Raw genomic sequence first — 12,797 nt, 5'->3', positions numbered from 1 at the left:
CCGGGATCATGACCTGAGCTGAAGGCAGATGCTTAACCGACTGGGCCACCCAGGCTCCCCTATTTCTTATTCTTTTGTAATTATCCTTTTAACAAGCATTTCAGCAATGTCAAACATTAATCAGTGTGTTTCTTCTATTCCAGAGGAATACAATCATCAAAATGCCTTAATCTTATTCATTATGCTAAGGGTAACACTAAGTTTTCACGCTTTTATTTTCTGGTATCTCCATTCTACTTGTTGCTGCTGCGGCTGCTTCTTCTACCTTTGCAAATTAAACATTATCAGAGGTGCCGTATTTTGCTGGCAATATTGGTTTAGATTGACCCACATTTTTACCACGTCCTTCACTCACCACTGCCTCTTGTGTGTCAGGCTTCCCTTCTGGGATCATTTTCCTTCTTCCTCAACTGTGTCCTTTTCAGGTTTTCTTGTGGTTAATACTGTCTTGATTTGTCCGAAAATGTCTTTACCCTCTTTCTTGAAGGATATTTTTTGCAGGATATAAACTTCTAGTTTGGCAGTCACTTTTTCATGATGCTTTGAATATTTCATGCCATCTTATTCTGACCTCCCTTTAGGGAGCTAAGTTCTTTGCCCCAGGAGGTTTTTTTAGAATTTCTCTTTATTTTAAGGGTTCTGCCTTCTAACTATATTATGTTTAACTATGGATTCCTCTTTTTCCTGCTTTGAATTTGTTGTGCTTGAATAATCTAAAGACGCATGACTTTTATTAATTTTGGGAAACTTTTTAAAAAAGATTTGTTTTATTCTTTTAGAGAGTGGGGAGGGGCAGAGGGAGAGAGAGAACCTCAAGTAGATGCCCCGCTGAGACTGAGCCTGATGAAGGGCTCAATCTTCCAACCCTGAGAACATGACCTGAGCCAAAATCAAGAGTTGGACACTTAACTGACTGAGCCACCCAGGTGCCCCAATTTTGGAAAACTTTTAGTCATTATTGCTTCTGCCTTGTTCTACCTCTTATCACATTTTGGAAGTCTAATCAGACCTATTTTATTTTATTTTTAAGTAGACTCCATGTCCAGCGTGGACCTCAATGTGGGGCTTGAATTCCTGACTTTGAGCCTAGGACCTGAGCTGAGACCAAGAGTCAGATACTTAATGAACTGATCCACCCAGACTCCCTTAATCAGGTCTATTTTAGATCTTCCTCTATCTCCACACCATACAGCATATTTTTCAGATATTTAAAAAAAGACTTTGTCCTCTTGCGTGAATTTTGAATAATTTCTTCAGGTCTATATTCCATATCATGGAGTCTCTCTTCAGCTACTGAAATTCTTTTTCTTCTGGAAGTTTTCTTTATTATTTCCCCCTCTAGTTCTACTAAGTTTTTTTTTTTTTTTAATATTTGCTTCCAGGGCACCTGGGTGACTCAGTTGGTTGTGTCCAGCACTTGGTTTCAGCTCAGGTTGTGATCTCAGGGTCATGAGATCCAGCCCCACCCTGGGCTCCTGGCTCAGCACAGAATCCCTTGGGATTCTCCCTCTGCTCTTCGCTCCACTCTCTCTTTCTCTCTTTCTCTCTCAAATACATAAATAAATCCTTTAAAAAAAATCCTTGCTTCTTAGTCATTTTTAGATTCTCTGTTTTCAAACATAATGAACATACTTATTGTCTCATCTGTGTCTAATAATTCCAATATGTATGGTCTGATTCCATAGCTTATTTTTCATGATGTCTTATTTTAGTTGTTTTTAACTAAATTAAAGCTCATTTTAATTGTGACTGTATGGGACTTTTTCTCCTGGGCTGAGCAGCAAATAGTCAAGGTTATCCAGAGAAAACAACCAATAGGCTATATCCATCTCTCCCTCCCCTTCCCACCTATTGAAATTGGAATCAGCTCATGTGATAATGGAGGCCACAATCTGTTCTCTGCAAGCTGGAGGACAGAATAACCGGTGGCATGATTTGATCTGAGTAAAAGGTCTGACAACCAGGAGCACCAATGTTGGAGGGCTGGAGAACATGGATGTCCGAGGTCAGGCAGAGAAAGCAAATTAACTCTTCCTCTGCCTTTAGTTCTACTCAGTCCCTCAAGTGATTAGATAATGTCCATCTACGTTGGAGAGGGCAATGCTCAGTGTATTGATTCAAAAGCTAATCTCTTCCAGAAGCACCCTCACAGCCACACCCAGAAATGGTGTCTTACCAGCTATCCCAGCAATCCTTAGCCCAGTGGAGTTGACACATAAAGTTAACTAGCACATGGGGCGCCTGAGTGGCTCAGTCAGTAGAGCGTCTGCCTTCTTCTCAGGTCATGGACTCAGGGTGCTGAGATCCAGCCCAGCATTGGGCTCCCTGCTCAGCAGGGAATCTGTTTCACCCTCTCCCTCTGTGCTCTGTTCCTCTCTCTCTCTCTTTCTCAAATAAATAAATAAAATGTTTTAAAAAAATTAACCAGCACAAACAGCATTCCACTAGAGAGGCTCTGAGTATACTTTGGCCATGTGCCTAGGGCATCACCAAAGTACACTATTTTATTTATTTTTATTTTTTAAAGGTATTTATTTATTTATTTATTTATTTATTTATTTATTTATTCATGAGAGGCAGAAAGCAAGAGGCAGAGACATAGGCAGAGGGAGAAGCAGGCTCCATGCAGGGAGCCCAACGTGGGACTCGATCTCGGGACTCCAGGATCACGCCCTGGGCCGAAGGCAGCGCTAAACCACTGAGCCACCCAGGGACCCCCAACCTATACCATTTTAGATTAAACTCTTGGCCTGACATTTTCTGACCACAAAGGTGGGAGTTTGGGTTCAAAACCTAAATTGTGATATAAATTGTGATATGAGGACTCCCCTGTAATTATAAATTCTCACGAGACCATTATTCCTTCTGTAAACTATAGACAAATTTATACCTCCACGTTCCAGTGGGGTGTATATCAATTTTTAAAAATCATTCTTTTATTGAGGGAAGAGATTTTTGGGTGTCCACTTGCTGGAGTGATATCACAGCCACCTTGCTGAGGCCTGTGACTTTACTCACCACTCACCCTCACCCCCTGTGCACAAAACTCTGCAGTATTTGAGAATGGTTTCGGGATGTCTGCCACTAAGATTCCTTCTTCACTTCCCTAGATACATATGCCCACTTCACTTTTGTGCCTCGAGATTTCCTAAGTTTTCTTGCAAATTCAGCTGTAATTTTAAAGGACGTCACAACATATATCCTAGCCAGCCTCTTCGGTTGTTTTGTAGTATAAGCATTATTTCAAGATATCGACCCTGCCATATGAACAGAACTCTGTTGCTTATTTTTATTTTATTTTTATTTTTTAAAGGTTTTATTTATTTATTCAGGAGAGACACAGAGAGAGAGAGAGACGCAAAGACATAGGCAGAGAGACAAGCAGGCTCCACACAGGGAGCCCGACGTGGGACTGGATCCCGAGACTCCAGGACCACGCCCTGGGCCGAAGGCAGGCACTAAACCGCTGAGCCATCCAGGGATCCCCTGTTGCTTATTTTTAACATTTAATAATAGTATTTTGCTTTCATTGTATCACAGCTACTCCTCTTGGTGAGCAATCCTGATTTTCCTCTTGTATTCATGAAAGAAGTGGTAATGTGGATTTGAGTCAGTGGTTCAATGACACCATGAAGAACCGGGTTTCTAGTCTTCTCTGTGCTGTTATTTTTGATGGAGGAACTTTGTTTATTGGGCTCTACCTTCCTGGTGATGGAAAGATGATGATCTGCAATTCCTGAGACCACTAGCTTCTTTTTCCGAGGACAAGGAAGTGGTTCTCTGGAAGTTTCCTTAGAAAAGTGAAAAAAAAAAAAAATCCAACCTCCTTCCCCTAAACCCCACATCTCGCTGGCCATAAGCATGTTGTGTGTTCATCCCTGAAGCAGGAATGTGATTAAGCTGCTGAGCCAGAGACTAGCTGGCTACACGCCCACCTCTAGCACCGAGGTGACGTTGATTATGCAGGCTGACAGTCTGCCCCAGGGAGGTGTGTATACGGCAACAAAAATTCCATGAAGCGGTCGAGAGGAGAAATGCATGTTGAGAGAATAACCTTCAGGAGAGCTGAATATAGGGACCCCGTACCACCTGAGTGAAGGTGGACATTAGGGGTTTACACATCGGGGTCACTCACACACACCCCTCTGGACAGAAGTAAGTGGGTTGCCCGGAGGACAGAATCTGACCTGAGCGTATCTGCCACACATGGTCCTGGATTGTCTCCTCCTTGGGGCAACCTGGACACCTGTGAGGTATGTGAGATGGGTGGGTTCCCCGCACATGGGACGGTCCCCTTTAAGGAGCTAAGGCAGAGAGCTGCCTCCGGAACCACCTGCCTTCTGCGCGGGGAGGGCGGGGGGCAAGGTGCAGGGTGGGAAAGAACTTACTAGGAGAGCCCAGCTCCCAGGCCAAGGAGACATGTGATTTCGAATGAATTAGGTTTTCTTCTGCTTCCACTTTATTGTAAAGCCACGCGTGCTACTTAGTGTGCTGCAAACTGCATTGGAAAGAGTCTGCAGGACAGGGAAGAGCCACGCCTCTCCTGGACTGAGGCTTATCTCACCGCGTCCCTTGCCTGCCGTGCTGGGAAGACCTGTCCCCGCTCCCTGGGGTGTCAGGAGGGTGGGAGGAGCTGGGGACCTGAAGGCCAGGAAAGGCTGGCACCGGCGGGCTGGAGGGGCCTTGGCGCGCGGCGCTGTGTCCTGGGCGCCAGGGCCGGGGGTCCTGGGGGCCTGGGTTCTGCTTGTCGGGTCCAGGAGCTCTCGGAGCAGCTGCTTCTGGGGCTCCCGCGGGGCTCAGTCAGTGCTCCCCAGAACTCTGCTCCTCCATCCAAACTCGAAGCGCTCACAACCGGAGCGGTGCAGAGGACAAGGGCAGGGACACACTCCTCCCAGCCCGGCACTGCCGGCCACCGCGGTGGGGGGGCCCGGAGCTCCATGGGGTTCCCCCGCTGGGGGGGGGGCGGGAGCGCGTCCCCGGGCAGTCCCTGGGGCAAACTCCTCCCCCCCCGCCCCCGCCCCCGCCCCAGCCGGGACCCGCCCCGCCCGGGGCCGCCGCACCTGCCCGTCCCCTCCCTCTGCCAGAGGTGACCTGGGACCGCGTTTAGGGGTGTCGCCCTGGGCACTTGGACACCGCCTCCCGGGATTAAAGCGAGAGCCGGGGAGTGCAGGGCCGAGGAAGACGAGCGCAGCGGGAGGCGGAGGAGGCGGAGGCGGAGGAGGAAGGGCGAGGGGCGGGGAGCGCCGGCCGAGCCCCGCAGGTGAGCCGCGCGCGGGGCTGGACGTGAGCGAGGCCAGGTGTGAGCAGCGCCAGCGCAGCAGGTGCGTCCTCCCGCCGGCGGGACCCTCCGGGCCGGGCCGGGCCCAGCGCCCTGGGGGGGCTGGAGGGCGCGGCGCCCCCGGGACCCCTCGGTGCGCAGCTCCCAGGTCCCCGGGGCCCCACGATCGCTCCGCGCGGCCGGGACACGCGGCCCCGAGTCTCTCGCTCACTGGTGGGAGCAGGGGGTGCTCGGGGCCCCTCGGGGTCCGGCCTCTCGCCCAAGCCGCCTCCGGGCCCAGCTGCTTCTGCGCCCCGGAGCTGGGGAGCCCGCGTGCGCCTTTATCTTGGGGGCGCCGGGGGGGGGGGGACCAGGAGGACAGAGAGTGGCCTGTCCGTTTCTTTGTTTCGGGAAAATCTCTGCAGCCCCGGAGTGTTACCTGAACTCCTTCTGCTCCTTGGTTCCCTCCGGAGGTTCCGGGAAACTGGAAACTCGCTGAGATTCTGGGAGCGATAGGGCGGCGCGGCGGGGATGGGATCCCGGAGGGCCCCCCACCCCGTCCTGGCCCCAACCCTGGGCAGGAGGGCGCCATCGGCTCGGGAGCGCGGGGCCCGGCGGAGGCCATCAGAGCCAGGCGTCCTGGGCACCGGGGTCCGCAGGAGGCTGCCCCGGAGGAGCTGTCCTGACCCCAGGGTGCACTCCCTGCGGGGACAAGGGGACCCGGGGCGCCTGTCGGCCGAGCGCACCAGCCCGGCGGTGGGCGACCTGCCCGCGGCCCCACGGGCCCTGCACAAGAAGAGTCCAAGCACCCCAAAGCCCGTGCGTCCTCTCTGCAGAGGGCCCTTGCGTGCCCAGAGCCCTGAGCCCGCCCTGAAGCGGGCTGCGCCTCCCCAGGGCACAGCGCATTGGTCCAGGATTGCAAAGCCCAAATGCCTCTTCCAAGACACAGGCAGCGGCCCGCCGGAGAGGAATCCTAGTGGCTCCTAGTGGTTCCCCGCCCCAGGTCCACCTGGTGGGCAGGTGGCACCCACCACTGGGCCCTGAGACTGCGGCCTCTGGGTTCCAACTCGGGCAGTGGTCCTGGGACTTAGGATGAGGACACCCCCCGGGGGCGAGCTGAGCCTTACGGTCACCGTCCTGGCAGCTGTAGAGGGTCACCGAATCACGGAAAATTGTAAGGGCTGCCAAGCGGAGTTCCAAGGTGTTTAGGAAACTCGAAGTGAGAGCAGGCTTGTTGACTTAGCCCAGGAGGTTGGGAAGGTTCTCCAGGAAGTGAGGCTGTCGCCAGCCTCCCCTGAAGGCAAGTGGCCGCTGGGAGTGTGGGCAGAGATTACCCAGGCTCAGGAACCTGGGGGCGCAGGCCCCCATGGAGCCAGGCTGGGCCAGGTGATGGAGGAGACTCCCCTAAGTCACTGGGGAGCAGCTTCCCTTCCTCCAGCTTTTCCAGGGGTGAGGCCTGCCTCCCTGCCCCCAGCACAGCAGGAGGTTGGGGTTATCTAGGAAGGCAAGCATGCAGAACTGGGGGAGTCCTCACTGGTGCCTGGAGATCCATTCAACACCTTCCTCTCCGTATTTGTTTTTAGTTTTTAAATATCAATGGGTGGGCTGCATGGGCCTTCACCAGTCCAGCCCAGCAACTTTGCTCTTCCGCATTTCCAAGGTCAGGCTTCTCCTAGCAGGGCTGTGCTGTTGCCAGAGCCCTGGAGGTGGCCTGGAACCCTGGGCTGCCCTGCCCAGGGGCTCAGTCACTGGAATGGTAGGAGAAAATGTGGCCGCATTAGTATTATAATAACAGCAAAGGTGGATGAGGCACTTTCTTCCAGCCAGGTGTCATTCCAAACTCTTGATAACATCCTTCACTTAGTTGTGAGTTAACTGAGGCAGAGAGGCAAGATCCTCGCCCAGGGTCCTGTAACCCATGGGAAGCCCTAAGGGTGAAGCCTGGCGGCCAGGCTCCGTAGGGCTGTGGCTGGTCTTGTGACCTCCTTTTCCTCCAGGAGATTGGAATGTCTCAGGTACAGGTACCTGGATGGAGCGCCAAGGGAGCTGAGAAAGGGACCCAAGGGACCCAAGGAATCTTCAGGCCAAAGGGGTGTGCTGGTGCGCTGAGCTGGTTCCCCCTGCCCAGACAACGGAGCACCTACGTACAGCCCCCTCTGGGTTCTGTGCTGAATCTTCCAGAGTGATCGGGGCAGAAGGGTCTGGGACTCCTCGGTAGGGCGGTGTAGACAATTGAGCTCCTTGGAGCAATGAGGGACAAGAGTCAGATGAAAATATCCAGTAGATGGTGTAGCCTAGACACACACGGGCCTCCCAGGAAGTGAACACCAGGAGTCCAGGCTGGTGGCTCTCACTCTTTCCACCCAAACCTGTGTCAGGAGTCCCAAGAGAGCTTCACAATATGGAGTCATTGCCCCCATTCCAGTCACTGCATCAGATTGGCAGTGGAGCTCACTTCTCTATTTTTTTAAGCCCTCCAGAAAATCACAGGTTTGGGGGGACCAGAGTCAAGTCCAAGCCTTGGTAATGGAAGCAGAGAGGAAATGGACTGGGTCAATTTAGTGGCCCATCAGTTTTGGTTAAGGACTGGAAGCTGGCCGGCTGGTGAGGAGGGTGAATGGGGGCGGGGGGTGCGTCTAGAGAGGCACTCAGGGTCTCCGCGCTTTCTGAGCTTTCTGACCTCTGTTTGCTCCCACTGCTCAGGGTCTCCGGGGGTCATCCTGCCCCCCACACTGCTAAGCCTCTGCTGCTCATCTTTCCCCCTCCTTTCCAGGGCACCCATGGGGACCCCCTGATGTTGGATCTGCCCCAGGACAGGCTGGTGGCTTCCGGGGATGGAGGAGGGAGGCTCACACCCCTCTGTGCTGTTAACCGTCCTGGCCCCAACTACATGTGGAATCCCGTCGAGTAGCAAAGGGCTTGGCTGGTCAAACAGGCAGTTATAGGGGACAACCTAGAGGCAAAGCTTGCGGTCAGGAAGGAGAAGAGCCAGCCTGAGATTTGGTCTGTCCCAGCCTCCAGACAGTGGTCAGGAGCCGAAGGACTTGGGACGGGTGGAAATGTCACAGTCAACCTTAGAAACACGGAGGGAGAAAGAGGTGGAGGGTGTGGGCAGTTACTTGGATTGTGAACAGTGTGGACTTCGAAGAGGGAAGGTGGCTCAAAGTCACACTTGTCGAGGTGAGTCCAGGAGGAGGAAGACAGGGCTTGCTCTGGGTGAGAACTCCAGGCATTCTGCTGGTGTGGACGGAGCCCAGCCATGAGGCCCCTCCCGGGCTGTGTGTGCAGGAAGGTGAGGGTACAGAGATGTGATAAGAAAGCACAGAATGTTTGAAGGGCACCAAGTGTTGGCAGGTGCCGGCCGCTGAAGTCTGGAAGCTCCTGGAAGTTCATGCAAACGCAGAATTGACAGAAGGATCGGGAGCTCAAGTGGAACTGAGAAGAGGCGATGGCATCCAGCTCAACAGAGAAATATTTTCCAGTGACAGCTGAACTGGAAGATAAAACAGCCCAGGTTGCACATGGGCACGAGACCTGGTGCCAGAGGCCCCCCCGGCCACCGCTCCCAGGGCACCACACCTGACTTCATGTCAACCCTCGATCAGACTCTGGGCACACAGAGCCCCTGTTTTCTAGGGACGTCGGGTTTGGAGTTCGTTTTGCAAGTGTCTCATCACAGGCGATAAAAGACCGTCCTGCCTGGCCCCCGACCAAACTCAGTTCTGTTCTAGAATATACTCGGATAAAATACGCGCAGATAGCCCACCTTCCGGAAACATTGGATCAAATGTTTCTCAGTTTGGAGAACTCTGTTCTTTCCAAGGCAACTGGTGGATACTTAACACCTGCCTTGTTGGAAATGTGGTTTTCCCGGGTTGAGTTGAACCAGCCTTTCTGACCACTGGGATCCTGCTTTCTTTCGCCCTCTGGATGTACACAGAATAAACTGAATCTCCTTTGCACGTATTCGTCCCTTTGATACACCAGCAGGTAAAAGCTTAATTGCCGTCGTGATGTTATTAGCGTGTGCCATTGTGTGTCGGCCCCGGTGCTGGAAGCAGACACACTCGTTCCTTGGAAACAACCTTGTTTATTGACCATCCCATTCCACAGATGGGCCCCGGGCAAGGTCTTTAGCCCTTAGCACAGCCTGGGACTCCTCCCTCCCGGAGGGACCTGGGCACCTCTCCAGCCGGCATGCCACATTAGGTATGCAGTCAGTTTTGTGCACCTGCGTCTCTGAGGTCACCCACATCCCCACCTTGGAGGCTGGTTTTGTCCAGGTGCGGGCTTCCCAGCCTGCTCTCCTCTCTCTCTCTCTCTCTCTCTCTCTCTCTCTCTCTCTCTCATATTCCATCTTACTCATTTGGCTTCTGGAACTTGAAAAATATCAGAACACTTTTTTTGTATGCTACAAAGCTTAGCTAGAAAGGAAAGAAAAGAAAAGAGAAAAAAAGAAAGGAAGGAAGGAAGAAAGAAAAGGAAAGAAAGAGAGAAAGAGAGAGAGAGAAAGAAAGAAAGAAAGAAAGAAAGAAAGAAAGAAAGAAAGAAAAAAGGACCTGACCCAATTCCTGACCTAAAAAGTTTGTAATCTCACTAGGACAAAGGGGCATTCATAGAAAGAGAAACTTGGAAGATGCGGGCAGTACCTCTCGGAGGTGATGTCTCTGTCTCTGTCTGTCTCTCTCACCCCCGTGTGAATCACTGCGCAGGCCTCTCGATCGCTTGTCTCTTATATTTGTTTACGTGGATCTGTGGCTTACACCCTCAGTGTCCGATAACCGGCACCTAACCTCGCTTGGTATCCGCAACAGGATACGAGAGCATCTTTGCATATCCTGTGATTTTATGCCCTGGTTGGGGTGTAAGCAGCTCATAGCGAGCGTTTGTTTATTGGACAGGGAGCGTCTATTGGTGTTGTTTGCTTCGGGGATTGAAGGAGGCGGACAGGGGTCAAGGAAGGTAGGGCCTCGCGGTCTTGTCACACCTCCTCACGCCTCCTCACACCCCCGGCATCTTGAAGGCGCTCAGTGGGGCTCGGGGCAACAGCAAATGCATGATAGAGGTGCGTGGTGGGGTCCACGGGGACCCCGTTATGAGGAATAATACCCCGGGCCCCCTGGATGGGAGTCCGGATCGATGAGATGGACCTCATTTGCATTGCTTGGGTGGTTTTCAAAGTACCTCTCCAGCAAATGCTTTCAGAGATCCCCAGAGAAAAGATTGTCTTGGTTTGGAAAAAGCTTCGTCATGTCATGGGGTGGGGGGGCAGGCAGGGGCCCGGCAGGTGCTCGGGATGACTCAGCTCTCTGAAAAGAGAGCCCGGAGTGACCGAAACCAGCCAGCGTGTTGTGTGGTGTGGTGTGACTCAAGTGGGCCCTTCTGTTAGTGTTGGCACGGGAGCTGGCCGAGGACCAGGAGGGACCAGGAGCTTTGTCACACATTTGCTCTATTGTCACTTGAAGGAAATGTGCTTTGTTAGGTCTGGCTTTCCGGAATCGAGGACAATCATCCGTGTCCTTTAAATGACAGGAAAGAACGTTCGAGAAACTGTCCTCTCTCGCTACCTCGGGCTGTCTTGCTCTGTTTAAAAAAAAAAAAAAAAAAGCCAGTTAAAGAGATGTGCTTTGCTATGGAAAGACTTGGGGTTTTGTGTCTGTTTTGTTCTGTGCGGGTGTTGTGGTTTGTGTGTGTGCGTGGTTTTGTGGTTTTTTTGTTTTTTTTTTTCATACAACGTTATATGTAAACGCCTTTTTGGAAGATGAACCAGACCCGGTGGCCTCCTGGTCATTTCGGACAGCGGTGCTTCTTGTAGGTCCAGTCCCAGAGTGAGACACTTCCCCTTTCTTGCTTTTGGGCCAGAGAAATTACAGGCAGCTCGACTCCTGTCTTCTGTTCCAAAGTCCGCGGAGGCCGATCTGGGCCCGCTGGGTGTTTCTGGTTCTACGGTTTTGCGGGTCAAGGGATCTCTGGATGAGACAGGCTTATCCTGCGATTACTTCTGGGTCCTGCGGCATTTACTGGACAATTCGCAGCTGCGGTCGCCTGCGCTCCTTCCTTCCTTGGCTACCTGGCCCCTCGCCGTTGGGGATCGCGAGGGAATAGGAAGCGTGGATTTTGAGCGTTGACCCATCATCCCCTTCAGAGGGCTCTTAACCAGGTAAAGCTGCCAGGAGGATCGAATTTTCATTTCCTGAAACTTCACCCCAAATCTGTAACTGGTGAGATAGCTCAGAGGCACGGGGAGCTGGAGACCGGAGGGCTGAGAACGTGTGTTCAGGCGGGACGCTTCGGGAAGCAACGTCAGGGACATGCTGTGATGGTCTCCCCTGCTTGGACCAGAGGGGAGTGGAGGGGGGGTCCTGTTTTGATGGCGAGTCTTAGATAGAGCCCCCATCCTTCAAGGAGTGGACATCGGACAGGTGTCTTCATATGTGATGTATGTGATGATCACACCGTTTAAAGGCTTACACGAGGATCCTCTCACCTGTATAAGGGTCACTTTTATTCATTCCTAGAAAGTGTTGACCTTTTTTAAAAACTTAAAAAAGCCTCAAAGCTATCAATACGAACTCATTCTTTTTTTTTTTTTTTAAATCTGAGTGGGCTCCATGCCCAACGTCAAGCCCAACACAGGGCTTGAACTCATGACCCTGAGACCGAGACCTGAGCTGAGATTGAGAGTTGGACGCTCAACCGACCGGGCCACCCCGGTGTGCCTCATTCTTGTATCTTAGCTTCACGTGAAAAGTAAATAAATGACCTGGTGCATTTTTATTGCGACTTGTTCCTTGAGGTTCCCCAAGATTAAAAAGCCATACTCACATTTTTATTTATAGCAAGCCAATGTGGGTTTTTGTGTGTGTGTGTGGGGGGGAGTTTGTTTGTTTTTAGTTTAACGAGTCCAACAACCATTGTGCTCACGAGGTGCAAGGCAGTGAGTGGGCCAGAGCTGGTCCTGTTGCATGTAGCTCCCAGTGGACTTGGGACTTGGGACTTGGGGAGAAGTGCCAGATGCAAATCTGCAAACCTGCAAATGCGTCCTATCGGCCACCTCCTTCCCTACCCCCTTGGAGGCAACAGTTATCAGCTTTACAATCACCTTTATTTAACAAAAATGTCAGCAGCCCTCCCCTCACCGTATGCCAGGCACCACCATGAGTTGGCATCAACTCATTTCACACCCCAACAACCCTGCTCTTATCTCCTTTTGCAGACGAGAGCACAGAGGCCTGGGAACATTTAACTGGCCTGCCCTAGGCCCCAGGTCCCAGAGGTCATGGGCTCAACCCCCGCACTGTGCTGCCCTTTGAGCACCTACTGTGCGCCAGGCACTTGGCAGGTGCTAGGAAGCCCAGAGCCTTCTCATCGGGAATGTGGTCTTGTGGGTGGAAGGTTTGGAAGGCCGTATCCTCGAGTCTTCTTTGGTCACTCGGAGACAGCGGGGAGGGGCGGAGAGAAACCCTCTGTGAGCACCCGAGGGCGAGGGTGATGCCTCGATGGGGCCTTTACTATAAAGCATTCCACGTTGATGGTTTTT

At 52.4% G+C, this 12,797-nt stretch overlaps 1 protein-coding gene across 4 annotated transcripts in view; it reads left to right on the top strand.

Moving 5' to 3' along the window:
* Positions 1-5,184: 5,184 nt before the first annotated feature.
* The window catches only part of TMPRSS2 (transmembrane serine protease 2), a 35,027-nt gene continuing 27,414 nt past the window's right edge, over positions 5,185-12,797 (top strand). The window contains exon 1 of one of the 4 annotated variants that reach the window (XM_055313717.1): positions 5,185-5,321. The gene's annotated coding sequence lies outside the window, so the exon portion shown is untranslated. Of the gene's footprint in view, positions 5,322-9,896; positions 9,916-11,234; positions 11,418-12,797 lie in introns of those variants that run through there. The other 3 variants (XM_055313719.1, XM_055313716.1, XM_055313718.1) reach the window with 3 other exon arrangements.

This window comes from Nyctereutes procyonoides, unplaced genomic scaffold (assembly GCF_905146905.1).
Source record: "Nyctereutes procyonoides isolate TBG_1078 unplaced genomic scaffold, NYPRO_anot_genome, whole genome shotgun sequence".
NCBI classification, from domain to species: Eukaryota; Metazoa; Chordata; class Mammalia; order Carnivora; family Canidae; genus Nyctereutes; species Nyctereutes procyonoides.
The sequence above is the reverse complement of the archived record's forward strand: the minus strand, read 5'-3'. Positions and strand labels throughout refer to the sequence as shown.